At 43.0% G+C, this 19,057-nt stretch overlaps 1 protein-coding gene and 1 non-coding gene across 3 annotated transcripts in view; one reads left to right on the top strand and one right to left on the bottom strand.

The window, feature by feature from the left end:
• Nucleotides 1-8,879: 8,879 nt before the first annotated feature.
• LOC130878851 (U6 spliceosomal RNA) lies at nucleotides 8,880-8,986 on the bottom strand. Its single transcript, XR_009057470.1, has one exon. It is a non-coding gene; the product is annotated as a U6 spliceosomal RNA (small nuclear RNA).
• Nucleotides 8,987-14,119: 5,133 nt separating this feature from the next.
• Nucleotides 14,120-19,057, top strand: part of Pafah1b1 (platelet activating factor acetylhydrolase 1b regulatory subunit 1) — a 47,384-nt gene continuing 42,446 nt past the window's right edge. The window contains exon 1 of one of the 2 annotated variants that reach the window (XM_057773530.1): nucleotides 14,120-14,498. The gene's annotated coding sequence lies outside the window, so the exon portion shown is untranslated. Of the gene's footprint in view, nucleotides 14,499-14,695; nucleotides 15,290-19,057 lie in introns of those variants that run through there. The other variant, XM_057773531.1, reaches the window with a different exon arrangement.

Here is a 19,057-nt window from a genome sequence, read left to right as displayed (position 1 = left end):
TAGCATGTAGAAGGTCCTGTATTCAATTCTCAGCCTCACTTCTTTCTCTCTAGATAGATAGATAGATAGATAGATATAGATATAGATATATAGATAGATACATATACATATTATCTTAATCATTTTAAATTGTACAGCTCACTAATGTCTTTTTCATTTTTTTTTTTTTTTTTTTTTTGGTTTTTTGAGACAGGGTTTCTCTGTGGCTTTGGAGCCTGTCCTGGAACTAGCTCTTGTAGACCAGGCTGGTCTCGAACTCACAGAGATCCTCCTGCCTCTGCCTCCCAAGTGCTGGGATTAAAGGCGTGCGCCACCACCGCCCGGCTTCATTATGTTTTCTATTTATTTTATTTGTGTGTGCATGTGTGCATGCATCAGATCCTCTGGAACTGGGATTACAGGTGGGCTGTGAGCAGCCTGATGTGGATGCTGGGAACTGAACTCTGGTACACGAAGATAGCAAGTGTTCTTAACCTCTGAGCTATGTTTAAAATTATTTTGCATTTTTATTAGACTTATTTGTGTGTGTGCATACAATTTTTATGACACTGGTTTTTGTTTTGTTTTGTTTTGTTTTGATTTTCGAGACAGGGTTTCTCTGTAGCTTTTGGTTCCTGTCCTGGAACTAGCTCTTGTAGACCAGGCTGGTCTCGAACTCCCAGAGATCCGCCTGCCTCTGCCTCCCGAGTGCTGGGATTAAAAGCATGTGCCACTGCCCAGCAGTTTTTCATCTTTCAAAATCTAAACTCTATACTCAGTAAAACAACTCCCCTACCATCCCTATGACTATTTGATTTTCTGATTCTGTGAGTTAATTAAATTATTTAATTACTGTAAATATTATCTTTGATATATTATCATTACATCACTATATTATCTGACCTGGAGCTCACTGTGTAGACCAGGTTAATCTCAGACTTATAGAGATCTTCCTGCTTCTGTTTCCCAGGTGCTGCTATCAAAGGCCCGTACCAACTGGTCTTAGCCTACTTTGTCCCCCTCAATAAGCTCTCCTGTATCCCAGGTTAGTCTCGTATCCATAGGTAAATGAGGATGACTTTGAACCTCTGATCCCTGTCTCCACTTCCCAAATGTTAGGATTACAGGTGTGCATCACCACACCTGGTTTATTCAATGCCAGAGATCAAACTCAGGGCTTCTTGTATGTTAACCAAGGACTTCTCTGATGGGGTACATTGTCAGTCTTCCCCTACCTTTTGTTTATTTATTTATCTATTTATCTGTTTATTTATTTACTGTTGCTTGTGTGTATGTATGTGCTTCCTGTAACTGGAGTTTTGGGTGGTTGTGAGTCACTCTGTGGATTCTGGGGATCAAACCTGGGTTCTTCACAGAGCAGCAACGCACTTAATCCCTGAGTCATCTTTCTAGTTCCCACCCTTTGTTTGTTTTGTCTCCTTGGAGGCCAGGGCCAGTGGCAAATACCTGTAATTCCAGCACTCAGGAGGCAGAGGCAGAAGATGGTTGCAAGTTCAAGAGTGTGATCAAGGCTACAAATACGACCCTTTCTCAAAACAAAATCTCTCCCTTTAAAGTTAAATATTAAGATGAAAAATAATAAATAAATAAGACCTATTCCATGCTGGGCATGAGCTACACGCCTCAATTCTAGCACGTAGGAGATGGAGTCAGGAAGATTGGGAGTTTGTGGCCAGCTTTATCAACAAGTGGAGACTGAGGTCAGCCTGGACTACATTAGAAACATTTGCCATGGCTGAGAGTGGTGCCATGCCTCTAATTCCAGTACTCAGGAAGCTGAGGCTGGAGGATTGAAAGTTTAAAGCCAGGAGTTCAGCAATTAAGACTGGAAAAAAAGCAAGGACACCCATTTCTCCCATCTCTTCTTTCCAGCACTGTCCTGGAATCCCAGGCCGTGAGGCAGGCAAGGCAGAGGAAAGGAAGCACGTCAATCGGAGTGGAAACGAAAGCACTGATATTTTTTTTTTTTTTCCGAGACAGGGTTTCTCCGTAGCTTTTGATTCCTGTCCTGGAACTAGCTCTTGTAGACCAGGCTGGCCTCGAACTCACAGAGATCCGCCTGTCTCTGCCTCCCGAGTGCTGGGATTAAAGGCGTGCGCCACCACCGCCCGGCTAAGCACTGATATTTCTAAGTATGGCTGTGCACAGAAAACGCGGGCATCTGTTCCCTTTCCCAGAGTCCTTTAAGAACTAATAACTGACTTAGGCAAGGTCACAAAACGTAAGGGCCATCTCACTGGGTAAGGATACTAGCTGCAAAGGCTAATAGCCTGAGCTTGCTCCCCAGAACTCCAACTCTTGAAAACTGTCCTCTGACCTTCACATGTGCCCTGTCCTAGTGCACCACGCACAGACACACAAAATAAAACAGTGCAAACAATTTTCAATTTTGTGGGGGGTGGATCAAGACAGGGTTCCTCTGTGTAGCCCTGGCTGGCCTGGAACTTGCACTGTAGACCAGGCTAGCCTCAAACTCAGAGATCTGTCCGCCTCTGCCTCCCGAGTGCTGGGACTTTATAAAGGCATGCGCCAACACACCTGACTGTAAACAATTTTTTAAATATGAGGGCAATACACACAAACCAGTTATATTAGCAGTAAACTATTAGAGAATCCTTATAACAGTAACAAAACCCACCATAACTAGGCAAGAGTCCAGTGAGAGTTGTATAGGTTCTTCTAACTTAAAATTGAGAGAAATGAGAAGGCTGCTTTTTTGTTGTTGTTGTTTATTTGTTTTGTTTCTACTTTCTTGAGACAGGGTCTCACAGCTTGTGGGAGTCCATTCTCTTCTTTCACTATGTGGGTCCTGGGATAGAACTCAAGTCGTTAGACTTGGTAGCAAGCACCTTTACCCTCTGACCCATTTAAGATTTTAATTTTAAGATCACATGGTACAAGAAAAATCACAGTTTTATACAGATTATAGGCTTGTATCCACATTTTGTTTGTTCTCAAATATAACCACAAAGTCTTTCCCCCAAAAAGTTAGATGGTGGTAGGAGAAGACACCTGTCAGCACAGACATGTACATACACATAAATATATACTTATATATGCACATACATTGACCTGACCTCTGGCCTCCACACACACACACAAACACATGAATACATGCTTACATATGCACATACACAAACACACAAAACAAAACAAAAAGAAAAAAAAAACTCAATTGAAGAGAGAAAAAAAGAGAGCCGGGTACAGAGATGCCTGTAAACCCAGCACGCTGGGCATGCAAACAGGAAGATCAGGGGTTCAGACTCATTTTCCACTACAAAGTGAGTCTGGGGCCAGCTTGTGCTACATAAGACTCTGCTTCCCACACCCCCAAAATAAAAGCCTAGGGAGATGGCTCAGTACTTACTACGCATCTAACTCAGTTCATGAGGAACAGAGTTTGATTCGGTTAGCATCATGTTGGTGGCACAGGCTTGTAATCCCTACCTCAAAAAACCAGCAAAACAAAACCACAAAAACTAACAGTGACCGATTTAAAAAGAAGAAGCAGTGGAAGTCTTCGGGAAAGTTTTCAAATAACTATTTCCCAAAGTGTTAGTCATAACCAGACAGCGTCTTGAAAACTATTGGCTCTAGGGCTGGGGGTGTTGGTCAGTGGTCTTGCAAATGCAAAGTAACGCATCCCATTCCTGTTAGAGAGAAAAGAAGCGGGCGAGCGGGGACGTAGTTCAAAGGCAGCACATTTGATGAGGATGCACAAGGCCCTAGGATTCAATTCCTAGAATCTCAAAGAAAGAGGAGGTGCTGGGGAGGGGAGGAGGAAAAATAAGTGAACCTGGTGTGAGTTGTAAGTACTGGCAAGAATGTGTAGAAAAAAAAAAAAAAAAAAAAAGAATGTGGTGTAGTGAGCTTCCCTCTGCTGCAGTGTGTGGCTGAGTGGATTGGATGGCAGTCTGTGCCCCAAACCACTACTTCACACACCGCTCTAGAACTCTACTCCCTTGCCCCGCCTTTCTCTTTTTACATATGAGCATTTTGTACATTTTTTTTTTTTTTTTTAACAAGACAAGGTTTCTCTGAGTGGCCCTGACTGTCCTGGATCTCACTTTGCAGAGCAGAGTAGACTTGAACTCACAGAGATCTGCTTGCCTCTACCTCCCAAGTGCTGGAATTAAAGGCATGCACCACCATGACTGACTTATAATTGGAGTATATCTTTAATATAACAGTGTTTGTGGTTTTTTTTAAATTTAATTTATTTTTTATCTTGGCAGTGGTGGTACACGTCTTTAATTACAGGACTTTAATGTCAGTACTTGGGATGCAGAGGCAGGCAGATCTCTGTGAGTTTGAGGCCAGTCTGGTCTGTAGAGTGAGTTTCAGGACAACCAGGGTTATACAGAGAAATCCTGTCTTGAAAAACAAAAAAATAAATAAACAAATTTATTTTGTCGGGTGGTGGTGCTGCACGTCTTTAATTCCAGCACTTGGGAGGCTGAGGCAGGTGAATCTCTGTAAGTTTGAGGCCAGCCTGGTCTACAGAGTGAGTTCCAGGACAACCAAGGCTACCCAGAGAAGTCCTGTCTCAAAAACTCAAAGGAAAAAAAAATTATTTTTTTTGCAAGTATGTATGTGGGGAACCTCTGAAGGCTTTACAACAGGCAGGGAAACAATCTGGGAAGAGACAAGAAGAAAATTCAGTTCAGCCTGGTTCTTTGGTACTGGTGCTGGGCAAGGACTTCTACAGTCTGATCTCAGCTAATTTATTTTTGCCATGTTCAAACATCACACAATTATGAAAGAAAGTTTTTCCATAATACTTAACTCAGTCCTGTGAGTACATCAAAGCTCAAAACATATTTACACTGGAGCTCTTAACAAGTACACGTGGCTGCATCTGTACGATGGGCTCTCGTTGACTTAGAAACAATGCTCAAGATAAGGGTCTGAGCCGGTAGTTCTTTTTTTTTTTGGTTTTTCAAGACAGGGTTTCTCTGTAGCTTTGGTGCCTCTCCCGGAACTACCTCTTGTAGACCAGGCTGGCCTCGAACTCCCAGAGATCCGCCTGCCTCTGCCTCCCAAGTGCTGGGATTAAAGGCGTGCGCCACCACCGCCCGGCTGAGCCTGTAGTTCTTAACCTTCCTAATGCTGTGACCCTTACGAATAGCATTGTAAATGTCTGCTAGGCAGGATAGCTGGTATTCCACCTCGAGACCCCACAGGCTGAGAAATGCTGTTCTAGGGAGAATGACTGAGGTAACAGAATCCCCATGGGTGTCAGGATTTGGCCTGGCCTTAAGATAACGTAGAAGTCATTTAGGCTGTTGTAAAGTACAAATGGCATCTCTCACAAGGATGAGTTTTATGGTCTGGAAGTACTGTTCAAGTTTTAGAGGGAAAGCGTCTAGGATAAGTAAAACATAAATTCTGGAAAACACGGGCACAGCCTGGCTCACCAGACAACAATGGATCACCAGGTTATAAACTATATCCACAATCAAGCATTTGAGGAGGAGGACAGGTTAAATATCTGTTTCCTCTGCAAGATGCCTGCAAGCATAACTTTCCTGGCTTCTCCAGTGCTTATCTGCGCACACAAGCACTTGTTGCCCTCTATATATCTATATCTATGTGCCACGTGTGTGCCCGATGCAGGTGGAAGCCAGAAGAGACATCATAGCCTGTGGGACTGGAGTTCCAGATGGTTGTGAGCTGTCATGTGGGACCTAGGAATAGAACCTAGGTCCTCTGGAAGAGTAGCCTGTGTTCTTAACTGCTGAGCCTTCTTTCTAGCTCCCAACTTAGTGGGTTTTGAGACTACTGTTTTGGAGAGCTGGAATCTAGGCTTTTCTTTTTCTGTATGGTCAATACAGGGAGGACTAACAGTAGAGAGAACCTAGAGGGGGAAATGAACAGAGTATTGAAGGGAGCAAGGAAAGTTCTCTCCAAAAGATGATGATCATGCAATTTACATGCAAAGAAAAACTAACAACAGCCTTGTAGTGTATGTGGCAGACTCAACTGTCAAGCTGTTCAAAATCTTACAGATTATTTTTTCAAATTTCTGGCTCATGCATTTTCTTCCTGCTTCCCCTCTACCAAACTTCAACTATCTTCTTTCTTTTCCCCTCTAAGCTGCACTGGTAACATTTTTTTCTTCCCCTAATTTGATTCCCACAGTTATAGTTACTATATGTGTGTGTGTATGCACACACACACACACACACACACACACACACACATATATATATTATACTTTTCTGAGCCTGTGCTCTCTACATGGATAGATTTCTTCTCTTCCAAACCTGTATTGTTTCTATGCCATATGTGACTCTTAGAAGTTTAAAATGTGCTTAGTGCCAACTGAGATGGGCAATAAGGTAAAATATGTATCATTGAGCTATGTGGTCACTGAAACTCAAAACAAAGCAATACAGAAGCCAACAAAGGAACTCCCATAATTTTTGAAACAGGGACTTACTCTGCAGCCTAAACTGACCTTGACTTTATGATCCTCCTCTCTCAGCCACCCGAGGCTTGAGACTACAGGTATAAACAACCACTCTTTGGTTTTGCTGGGATTGCAGGCTTGTCCGATCAGACCTGGTTTGCTTTTTCAACTTGCCTGCCACAGAATATACAAATAATATAGTTCTTATTATTTTACTATTGGAAAATAGTATGAATTTAGTAGGAGGTTTTGACTCTTGCTCATTAAAAAGGTCCGGTGTTTCTAATTGTGTGCAAATGTGTGTGTGCACGTGAGTGGTGGGGATTGAATCCTTGGCCTCATAATCCTAGGAAAACACTGAAGTTGAAGTACATTTCCAACTTTGCATTTAGATGGGTAAAATATTTATTATTATTGTGTGTATGTGAGTATGGGGGGCAGTTCCTGGTGTGCACATAGAGGTCAGAGGGCAACTTTATGGAGTTGTTTCTCTTATTCCATCTTTACATGTGTTCTGGGGCTTGGACTCAGAGGCAAGTGCCTTTACTCAAGCACAATCTCAAAGGCCTAATGCTGCAAGGTAAAACCAAGTGTTGCTGGGTGGTGGAAAGGCATGGACAGCCTGGTCTACAGAGCCCTAAACAGCTACGACTACACAGAGAAACCCTATCTTGAAAAAAAGAAAAAAACTAAACAAATAAACAAGACAAACCAAAAACCCACCCCCTACCCCCCCCAAAAAAACCCAAAACAAAACCAAGTGTTTTTGTCAGTAAGGTACTAACTTAGGTGAATGTTTAGGGCAAAGGCAAGTGTGTGTGTGTATTTGATTTTCGAGACAGGGTTTCCCCGTAGCTTTTGGTTCCTGTCCTGGAACCAGCTCTTCTATTCCAGGCTGGCCTCAAACTCACAGAGATCCGCCTGCCTCTGCCTCCCGAGTGCTGGGATTAAAGGCGTGTGCCACCACCGCCCGGCTTATATACTTTTTTTTTTTTTGGTTTTTTGAGACAGGGTTTCTCTGTGGTTTTGGAGCCTGTCCTGGAACTAGCTCTTGTAGACCAGGCTGGTCTCGAACTCACAGAGATCCGCCTGCCTCTGCCTCCCAAGTGCTGGGATTAAAGGCGTGCGCCACCACCGCCCGGCTATATACTTTTTTTTGAGACAGGATCTCACTTTGTAGCTCTGGCTGGCCTGGAACTTGCTTTGAAGACCAAACTGGTCTGGAACTCACAGCAATCCACCTGCCTCTGACACCTGAGTGCTGGGATTAAAGTTGTGAGCCACAGTGAGGCAGGTGGATTTCTGTGAGTTCAATACCAGTCTGGTCTACAAGAGTTAGTTCCAGGACAGGTTCCAAAGCAACACAGAGAAACCCTGTCTCAGAAAAAAAAAAAATGACATACTAAATTATTAGTATGTGAACTAAGAGGATATATAATATGTAAAGTAATGTGGAGAGAAAATGTGTCCAAGTACAGATAACACAAAATCTGCCGTGACTTTGTAATTGTCAAACCTGATACATAAAGTTCCACTACTTAAATGTCTAGCATTATATATATTTGGAATTTGTGACAAATAGAAGGTGAAATAACACTATTATAAACATAATTTAAAAAAAAAAAACGTATGGGGGCTGGAGAGATGGCTCAGTGGTTAAGAGCACCGCCTGCTCTTCCAAAGGTCCTGAGTTCAATTCCCAGTCAACCACATGGTGGCTCACAACCATCTGTAATGAGATTTGTGCTCTCTTCTGGCTTGCAGGCAGAGTACTGAGAATACTGTATACATAATAAATAAATAAATAAATAAATAAATAAATAAATAAATAAATAAGAAAAAAAAACTTATGGTTCTTAGAGACAGCGTTTTTCTGTGTAGTCCTGGCTGCCCTGGAACTTGCTATATAGACCAGGCTGGCCTTGAGCTCAGAGACCCATCTGGCTATGCCTCCTGAGTGCTGGGATTAAAGGTGTGTGTGCCAACACTGTCTGGCTGGTTATTTTCTATGTATGAGTTTTCTGCCTGCATGCATGTCTATGCACTATGCGTGTGTCTTTGGTGTCTATGCACTGGATCCCCTGGAACTGTAATTAAAGGTTTGTGAGACACCACGAGCAGGTACTTCCAACTGCTGAGCCAACTATACAGTCCTCAACATGTTTTTAAAAAAATTCTTAAAAGCAAAGGGCAGGGTCAAAATGTGCATATCCTTTATTTTATTTGTTTCATGTTTGGAGACAGGGTCTCATGAAACCCAGGCTGCCCTTTAACTAACTGTATAGCTCAGGCTGACCTGGACTTCAGGATTCCTCTGCTTCTGCCTCTTGAGGGCTTTGGTGATGGGTAAGGGCTACTAGGTGCTGGGGATTGGCCTTAGGGCATCCAGCATTCTTGATAAGCATTTTACAACTGAAATACCCACAGCTCCTCCTTAGCCATTTTCAAAAACCTATTTTAATTATTTTAAAATATGGAATGCTTCATGAACTTCTGTATCATCATTGCATAGGAGCTTGTTGTTAATTTTCTCGATGTTTTCAATTTTAGTATATGTGCTGCCAAAATGAGTACTAAAATTTTCAAGTCACAAAGACATTTTTAAGTTCTCCAAGTAAAAGTTAATCCTTATCCACTAGGTACACACTAACAGGCATAAAAAAAGAAAAGATATTTTGCACTATGCTTGGCCTGTGTACTGACATCCTAATGAATGCCATACAGCCTTTTGTATTGTTTATATTAATACTTTAAATTTTCTTTCTAAATTAATATTGTGCATAGGTCATTGTGGGCTTAGTATGCCAAGAGCGCGTGTGCAGGTCATAGGACAGCTTGTGGAATTCAGCAGTTTTCTCCTTTCACCAATGGATCTGGGGATGGAACTCGGGTTGTCAGGTTGTCCCATCAAATGCTTTTACCTACTGACCCATCTCCCCTGCCCAAAATTCATTTTTTTATTTATTCTAAAGGTTTTGGGTTATAAATGTTCCTTCTCCATATGCCTCATGCAACTAAGCTGACTCTTAATTCCCTTCAATTTGTTTTTCTGTCCTCCCAATGTTCATGACACATGAGGATGTCATGACGCTGAGAATGACTGGTCTAGTTGGGCCCACCCATGTTGACATATCTTGTGGAACTGCAAGCACAAGGTTAATGAGGGAGAATCCCCTAGAGTCAGTCCCTGTCACTTGGGTTAGAGTTCTCTTCTCGATGGACTTTAATTTACACAACTTGCACACTCCAAGCTTCTTTTCACTTGCTGATTTCTTCCTCTAGGATTTCCACACACAAGATTGGACATTTCTTATAAATTAAAATAAAGGGTTTGGGGCTGGAGAGATGGCTCAGAGGTTAAGAGTACTGACTGCTCTTCCTGAGGTCCTGAGTTCAATTCCCAGCAACCACATGGTGGCTCATAACCATCTGTAATGAGATCTGGTACCCTCTTTGGGCCAGCAAACATACAGACAATCAGAACACTGTATATATAATAAATAAATAAATCTTTAAAAAAAATAAAGGGTTTGTTTTGTTGTTTTAGATAAGTGACTTTTCTTTTGTGTGCTTATGTTCACATGTGGAAGTTTGCTTGCACATATGTGTGGAGGGTGACATCTCACCTGATTTTTAGCAGGGTGCTGGGCATCAAACTCGGGGCCTCATGTTTGAGCAGCAAACACCTTATACCTACTGAGCAATCTCTCCCTAGCTCCTCAGAACAAATTTTTAACATTCTTGCTCTTTGTAAACAGACTTTTGTTCTGGTCATATAGAAGACATTTTGTTCTCTCCCCAGTAGCAATATTTTTGGAGTCTTTCTTTCAGTAAGCTTATTTGCAGGATTGTTTAAAGTAACACTAATTTTCCTGCAGCAATTGAAACAAATGTTTCCATTTTGAAAATGTCTGCTGGAAAAAAAAAGATTTGTAATTCAGATGAATGGAGAGTTTGTTAGATTGTACCAAGGAAAACATGTTATTTTTTTCCCCAAGAAACACTATTCAAAATATCCACTAGTAAATGCTTCCTGGGTAGACACAGGTTCTGTATAAGTCCTCATGAATTATGATTGATGGCACAGATGTCCTAATTCTCCATTTTCAGTAGACAAGTGTTTATTAAAATGGATATAGTGTTAGCAACTAACTGAAAAACCCACAGAACTGTAACACAATTGCCTCATGTCAAGTTAAGCACCTAACAGTTTTCTGTTCAGAAAAATTATAAAGCAGGGAGAAAAGTTTTGTATCTTCCCCAAAGAAGATTTATTGCTTTTTGAAGGATAGCTATAAAAATAAAGTCTGATTTTAATTTAGTACATAATTATGCAGTACAAGTCTTATATTTTTCTAAATATAAAAATTTGTGGGGCTGGAGAGATGGCTCAGAGGTTAAGAGCACTGCCTACTCTTTCAAAGGTCCTGAGTTCGATTCCCAGCAACCACATGGTGGCTCACAACCATCTGTAATGGGGTCTGGTGCTCTCTTCTGGTCTGCTGGCATACACGCAGACAGAATATTGTATACATAATAAATAAATAAATATTAAAAAAAATTTGTGGAGAAACCCTGTCTCAAAAAACCAAAAAAAAAAAAAAAATAGTGATCTCAAGGTCTATAGGAGTTGGGTTACCTATTGGTAGTAAATTGGTGGGTTTTTAAAAATAATTTTAAGTTTCTTTCATGTACATTGGCATGAATGTCAGATCCCCTGGAACTGGAGTTATAGGCAGTTATCAGCTGCCATGTGGGTGCTGGGAATTGAACCTGGGTCCTCTGGAAGTATGGAGGAGGGTCATCTGTCTATGTGTTACTTTCATTGGTTAATAAAGAAACTGCCTTGGCCCTTTGATGGGACAGAAAATTAGGTAGGTGGAATAAACAGAACAGAATGCTGAGAAGAAGGCAATGAGGCAGTCGCCATGATTCTTCGACCTGAGACGGACAGACTCAGGTTAGAATCTTTCCCGGTAAGCCACCACCTCATGGTGCTACACAGATTAATAGAAATGGGTTAAAGCAAAATGTGAGAATTAGCCAAGAAGAGGCTGAAACTAATGGGCCAGGCAGTGTTTAAATGAATACAGTTTCCATGTAATTATTTTGGGTAAAGCTAGCCGTGCGGGGTGTGTGTGTGTGTGTGTGTGTGTGTGGCCCGCAGCTCCTTCTTTTTTTTTTTTTTTTGAATTTTCGAGACAGGGTTTCTCCGTAGTTTTTGGTTCCTGTCCTGTAACTAGCTCTTGTAGACCAGGCTGGCCTCGAACTCACAGAGATCCGCCTGCCTCTGCCTCCCGAGTGCTGGGATTAAAGGCGTGCGCCACCACCGCCCGGCCCCGCAGCTCCTTCTATATGGAAGAGTAGTCTGTGCTTTTAACCACTGAGTCATCTCTCCAGCCCCTTAAGTTGGTTTTTTATAAATGTGTGTCCAAGCTATTTTGCTGACTTTTAGAGCATTCATTTGAAAAAAGAAAAAAAATGAATCACTCAGTTGATTAAATATTAAGCACAATATCAGACAATATTAAATATTTTAAAAGATAAAAATGAAAGCTGGGTAGATTCTTAGAATAAGGGATGCTCTAATTTATTGAATTCTTATTGGCTGGTTTTGGATGAAAGTAAAAGCAGCAAGCCTCCCATGCCTCCTTCTGTCCATATTTCTGACTAGAGAATCCTAAAACTGAAACCTTAGACATGGTCTTTTTCTGTTTGTTTGTTTTTTGTTTGTTTGTGTTTTTGAGACAGGGGTTTCTCTGTAGTTTTGGAGCCTGTCCTGGAACTAGCTCTTGTAGACCAGGTTGGCCTCGAACTCACAGAGATCCTCCTGCCTCTGCCTCCTGAGTGCTGGGATTAAAGGCGTGCACCACCACTTCCCGGCCTAGATCTTCTAATGATTATTTGATTTAGTTTCTTGTGTTGATGAAGGGAAAACCCCAATCTCCTCAGACCATTGGCTCATTTTTTTTTTCAAGCACCTGTAGAGATAAAGACAACCCATCCCAATACAAAGAGACGGGCTTTGGCACAGGAAAACAATGGTTACTTGAGTTACCTTTAAGACCTCACTGTGGAAGGGTGCATTCACACGTGCCATATCTGATTCTCATAAAAGCCTCTGTATAAGTAAGCCTATTCAAGTATTCTTTTCTTTCTCTCTCAGCAAGTACCCTACTACTGAGTGTCTTCCGTCTTTTAAAAATGATAAATTTAAAAACTTTTGAGTAGCCCAGCTAGTCCTTGAACTTGTAATGCTCATTTCACATTCATTCCTGGCTGAAATTACAGGCCTGTGCCACCATCCAAGGTCCACTTGCTTGGCATTTATTTTATGAGACAGGGTTTCTCTATGTAGCTTTGTCTGGCCTGGAATTCACTGTATAGATCAGGCTGGTCTTGAACTGGAAGAGACTCACCTGCCTCTGCCTCTAAAGTACTGAGGGTAAAAGTGGGTGTCACCAAGTGGGGCTTATTAATTCTTTTATGATAGTGTGATGCTGGCCTCGCATTTGTGGCAGGCCTCCTGTCCCTCTCTCCTCATTGTTAGGATTACAAATGTGAGCCACCATAGGCCATTTATTACTATTATCATTATTTTAAACAACGTTCCCGAGCCTGGCTGAGAACTTCTGAGCTCTTCTGATTCTCCTGCCTCCCAAGAAGCTTGGGCAATATGCCACTTTGTTTGGCCACTAGGCCGATTTTATACTGATACTGAGGCCAAAAAGAGAAACGGTAATTTAGTCAAGGTCACATTTCCAGTCAGCGGTTGACACCAGGATTCCTACCGAGAGGTTACTCTGCATCTTCCCAAGCACAATGTACAGTATTTACCTTCATAAAAGGAAGTCATAAAATCAGTTAAGCCTGAGTCTGTATTTTGGGAGAAAACACAAGTGACTAATGAAATAATCTCATTTAATACTCCCTATAAAGATAATATTCTATATTGAATTATTCAGAGCCCCAAACCTACCCTTTCAAAAATCAAGTGTCTCTTTGTGGAATAAATTGACAACAAACCCCCCAGATTTATCAATATTTCAATTCATAATTTAATAAAACACAAACATGCCTTGTAGGGATAAGGTTCCAGGTCTTTCTGTGGACGTCAGTTTCCAGAATCTCTGATGCGTTCGTATGACTAAGGAAAAGAATAGCTGAATCACATCTACGGGCGATTCCTTCCAAAAAAAAAAAAAAAAAAAAAAAAAAAAATCTGTAACAGAAAAGAAGACAAGACAGTACATCTGTCTTTTACCCTCAATAGCTCTTCGTCCCAAGCCCACCAACCTACTCCCGTCCTTTCTGGGGGAACGGGGAATAATCCAACAGAGTCTATATGCAGAAAGGGAGCAGCCTGGCTTGGCACGCGTCAGCAAGGGCCGAGATGCTTGTGCACCAGGGACCCGCGGAACGCCAGGACAGAGCGGTGAGGGCGAAGCAGAGCCAGAGTTCATGACGGGCCCCAACAGTCAGACAAGAGTCTAGGGCAAAAGAGGCTCTTCCCAAGGGTACAGCGGGCAGACGCGCGAAAAACCCGCGCCCAAGGCGCACCTCGGCCATCCGCCTGGGGACCAGCGACCAGCCCACCCTGCGGAAGAGAGCGCGGCCCAGGCTGGGCCCGGCCCGCGCATGCGCCCTAAGCACCTCCGCGCCCCTCCCTCTTCCTGGCGGGTCTGGGGCGGCGGCAGCGCGGTGACGTCAGGGCGTTGGGGCAGCTCCTGTGACAGACGGAGCTGGAGCGGCGGGGCGGCGGCGGAGTCCGGCGGCCGAGATAGCGAGCGAGGGAGCGAAAGAGCAGCGACCCGAGGGTCCAAGGAGCGAGGAGGAGCCGGAGGGGAGTGCTCGGGCGCGAGCGAGAAGACGCGCGAGCGCCGGGCTAGGGCTCGAGCCCCGGAACGGCTGAGGAGCCCGCCCGCGGCCCTCCCCTCCCCCTCCCCGGGACCGGGCCCAGCGCGCCATCCTCCCCCTCCCTCCCTCCCTCCCTCCTTCCTCCCTCCCCTCTCCCTCCCCCTCCCCCGCCGGTGGATGGGAGTGAAGGACGGAAGAGGCCCTGCGGAGGCGGCGGTGCAGCGCTCCGGTAAGGCGGCGACGCTCTGCGCCCTCCCCTCTGTCTCCTCCACCGCGCTCGGGCGGCTGCGGGCCGGGCCGGCGGCCTGACGATGTGGCTGCGCCGGTCCCCTCCCTCCCATTCTCCCCTCCCCCTGCCGCCGCTGCCTCCTCCTTCTTCTTCTCCTCTCCTCGCTCTCAAAATGGCGGCCTCGACGGCCGTTGAGTGAGAGGCACCGAGGAGGGGGGCCTGGCCGCGGAGGGCGCTGCCCTGGCTCTGGTCCTCGGGCCCGGGCTGCGGACTATCCGGGCCGCCGCGGCTTCACCCGAGGCCTCTCGGGCTGCATCGCCCTCCTGCCGCCGTGACTTAGCAAGAAAAGTATTCTTGGGTGGGAAGGGCGTGGGGAGCAGGTCGCTCTCTGATCTTGGGGAAAGGGCCCAGCCCTCCTGGGCCGCGGAAGCGAGCCCCGCAGTCCCCACCCCTCCCCGGTCTGGCGGCTCGCCGTCGGGGCTCCGGCAGCCACTTCCAGGCGTCCGGTTCCCCACCTGTCCTTAGCTTGGGGGTCGACCTAAGGAGGATGGCCCGCCGCCTAGCCCCTGGGCCCCCCGGTGCGGTGGTGGTTCAGCCTCTACACTCAGTAAAGATCTGCAGCATCCACCCTTCAAATCGAGCAGGATTTTCCTTTTTGCCACTGGCTTCTTGCACGGGAATTGCCTTTTGACGTTGCTAACACTGAGCAGCTCCGAGGCCTTCTGCCATTCCCTTCATCCCGTGTCTCCACTCCATTAGGAAACGCTGTGATTATTTATTTACCCTCTCAGGTGAGAAAATGTTTCTTGAGATGGTGGGCTTCTTTTTACTCCCTCCACAAACAGCGAGGAGGAGAGATTTTCACTGCCTTGAGATGAGAGAAAGCAAAGTGCCTGGCTTTATTTGTTAGTCTGCCTTTTCTTTCTATTTTTTTTTCCCAGTGACTTAGCAAGAAACTCCTTGGGAGGAGGGCAGGAAATTTTCCGTTGAGGTTGGATTTGAATCTAATTCCTATCAGTCTTTCGGTTAAGAAATTGGGCTTGAAGAAGACTACCGAATTTGTGGTCTCATTCTCAATGGCCGATGTCATGCCAAGGGTCCTCCCATCCCCCTTTCCTTAAGAGGCAGTTGGGAGAAAATAAAGATAATACTGTTATTTCCGACCTTTAGTTTTAAGTACACACTCCTTAAGATTCACAACCTTTAAAAGAGACAAAGCAACAGAAAGGTCATTTTAGCAATTCTCTTTTATTGGGGGGTGGGTTGTTTTGTGTGAATTTCTTTTCTGGGGATGGGATCGTGGAGAGACCTTGTTTGGGCCTTCTTACCAGGTAATATTGTCTTCCCTCTTCGTTTTTTCATGGCACTGTTTTCTTAGTACCCCCTCCTCCTCCCTCCCCTGCTCAGTAGAGCTTGATTGCTGCAGGATTCAATCCCTTAATCAAGAATATTTTTAGTTGGATACAGCAGTAATAATATGTTGAATATACATTGAAAGCTTTAACTTTAAAAATTGGTTTGGTTTTAAGGTTCTAACTAGCTTTGTTTCTAATGGATATCTTTCCAGAAATAGTTTTCTGCAAAATAATTGGCAGTTACAAATTGCGGTTTTATTAAAACAGAATATGTATTTAGGGTAATTTATTTTTTCATAGTCTATTTAAAAGATCATTGTTTGGTTTCAGAGGGAAGAATTCCCTACAATAAATTTTAAGGCTGGTATATATAATTTTAAAAGTCAGAGAAGGGAACCAGCTTTTCACAAAATATTTCTTGCTATGTTGGTTTTGATGGAGCACACCCTGTTTTGATACATCCTCTCACCTCTTTAAAAATGGGTTAATATTTGTGGATGCTGTGAACAGCCATTGAGCCAGGAGGACTGGGTGGAGTAAGGGAGCGACAGCAGAAGCTGTGAAATGCTTGCTTGCCCTTTCATCGTATTTTCTTCATCCTTATGATTTGTAAGGTTATTTGATACTCATTGTAGCTATAACAAAGACATTTCTCTGTTGTAGATCTTAAAAAAACTCAGGTTTTCGACCTTTTTTCCCCCAAAAAGGTTATTGAATAATTGGAATAAAAGCAGCATTCCTACTCTAAAACAAGTACTTATTGTGTGTGTGTATAAAAAACATCTACATATATGTCCTGGTTAATGTTTTTAATTTTTCTAACCAAATGAGTGTTAAATTAACTAATGCCTAGACTATTTGGCAATAAAAGAATGGTATACTGCAAAAAAAAAAAAATCTAGTTAAGAATACTTGCTTTTAATTTTTTTAATTTCTTAATAAGCATCAAAAATGAGAAAATAATGGTTGTTTTGTATCAAGAGCTCTTTATATAGACCTTTCTCTTGTGTTGCCTCTTGCATAGGACTTTATGTGATAAAAGAGCATAAGAGCATAGCTCACTTTAGTGTCTTGTGTTCTTTAAAGAATTTTAAATTTGACAAATATAATTTTGATGAACTTTATGTTTGTAACTTTGGATATATTTTTACAGTTTTGTTATTTTTAGTTAAAAAGTAGAAAGGCTATTATTACAGTGGATGAGTCCATGGGATGTTTCACTAGATTGTGTCTGACATATCCCTAGCCCCACTATTTCCAGTTAATGGTGAATGCCCACCCAACTCCTGCCCAGGAGCTTACAGATAATTTGTTGGAAGAGTACAATTTATGTATGCTTATGTTTCTGGTATGTGTCAGAATCTTGCTTAGTTTGAAGAAATGAATTTTAAAAATTATTCACAATCCTATACTTAAAAGACTTAAATGAAGTTGGGATGAATTTCTTTTTCATTCATTCATTCATTCATTCATTCATTCATTCATTCATGTGTATTTGTGTGCGCCAACTTACTGGGATCACATCTTTTCTACCACTATGTAGGTCCTGTGGATGGAATGCAAGTTAGATTAGGTGGCAAACATCTTTATCCACTGAGTCATCTCTTCGTCTTTTAAGATGGGGTCTTGTCAAAGGCCAGGCAGGCCTTGAATTTGCTGTGAATCTAGTCCTGTCCTTGAATTCTCATATAGTTATCTTCCACCTCTGCCAATAATAGGGTTGCAGGACACTGTTTACGTAGCCTTAACTGGCTTAATACTCTCTCCCTGTTTATCCTTATTGGTCCTCTAACTGCGTCTTTCTGCCTTAGAAGCCTTCTGGGTGCTGTAAAACAGGTGTATGTGTCACCATACTGTTTTTAGTAGCTTTTTTTTTTTTTGGTTTTTCTAGATAGATTTCTCTGTAGCCTTGAATCCTGTCCTGGAACTCGCTGTAGACCAGGCTGGCCTCAAACTCACAGAGATCTGCCTGCTTCTGCCTCCCAAGTGCTGGGATTAAAGGTATATGCCACCACTGCCTGGTTTTGGTATCTATTTTTAAGTTATTTTATGTATAACTTTCTGGATAAAATAGCTCTAGCATGAAGAGGATTTGTTTCTGGTAATAGAAAGTCAGTATCTCATAATTATTGGTTTTCTAGTTCAGAACATCCTTGTATTTAGGAAAAGGAAAGTAGCCAGGCAGTGGAGGCCTGCACCTTTAATTCCAGCACTTGGGAGGCAGAGGCAGGGTGATCTGTGGGAGTTCGAGGCCAGCCTAGATTATAAAACAAGTTCCAGGACAGCAGAGCTACACAGAGAAACCCTCTTTCAGAAAACCAGGAAAAAAAAGAAGGAAAGGAAAGTAGGGTTGGCGAGTTGGTTTATGGTTTATCACTTGCTGCTAAAGCTTGACAGTATGAATTTGATCCCCAGTATCCACATGGTAGACAGAAGCATCTCCCACAATTTCTCCTCTGATTGGTGCATGTACATAATAAAAAAGGAAAATAAATGTTGTTGTCTTGGATTATATACAAAACTATCTGAGTATCTAGGTGTTGATGTTTGTAAATAACTTTATGCCTGTATTTTAAGTTTCTAGGAGAAAAGAGACCTTTCTGTTTACATCTGGTTTATATTGTCCACAATTATTATCTGAGTGAGCTATAGATATTGTAGAGCATGTCATTATTAAGGTAGAACTTTTTTCAGATTTATTTTTTTATTTTTGGTTATGTGTGTGTAGGTAGTTGTGAGTATGTGCAAGTGAGTACAAGTACTTGAGATGTTGGATCCCCTGAAGCTGGGGTTTAAGATGGTTTTGATCTGTCCATGTGTGCTGGGACTACTTAAACTCTGGTCCTCTGTGAGAGTAGTAAGTGCTTTGAACCACTGATCGATCTCTCCAGCCTGTGTGTGTGTTTACATTTTTTTTTTTTATATTTTGTGTGAGTTGTCTGTGGAGATCTGAAAAGAGCTTTTAGGAGTTGGTTCTCTCCTTCCACTGTGAGTCCCAAAGATCCAAACTCAGGTTGACAGGTTTGGTGGCAAGCACCTTCACCTTCTGAGCCATATTGCCAGTCCCTTGTGATAGAGCTACCTTAGGTCAAGGCCAGCCTGGTCTTTATAGTGACTGTCAAGGCCAGTCAAGGATACATAGTCAGACCTCCTGCCTCAACCCCCCCCCCCCCAAGAACAAAAAACAAATAAAAACAGGCCCAA

The sequence above is a fragment of the Chionomys nivalis genome, chromosome 7, assembly GCF_950005125.1.
Source record: "Chionomys nivalis chromosome 7, mChiNiv1.1, whole genome shotgun sequence".
Taxonomy (NCBI): domain Eukaryota; kingdom Metazoa; phylum Chordata; class Mammalia; order Rodentia; family Cricetidae; genus Chionomys; species Chionomys nivalis.
Note: the sequence above shows the minus strand (reverse complement) of the source record. Positions and strands in the feature narration are given on the sequence as shown.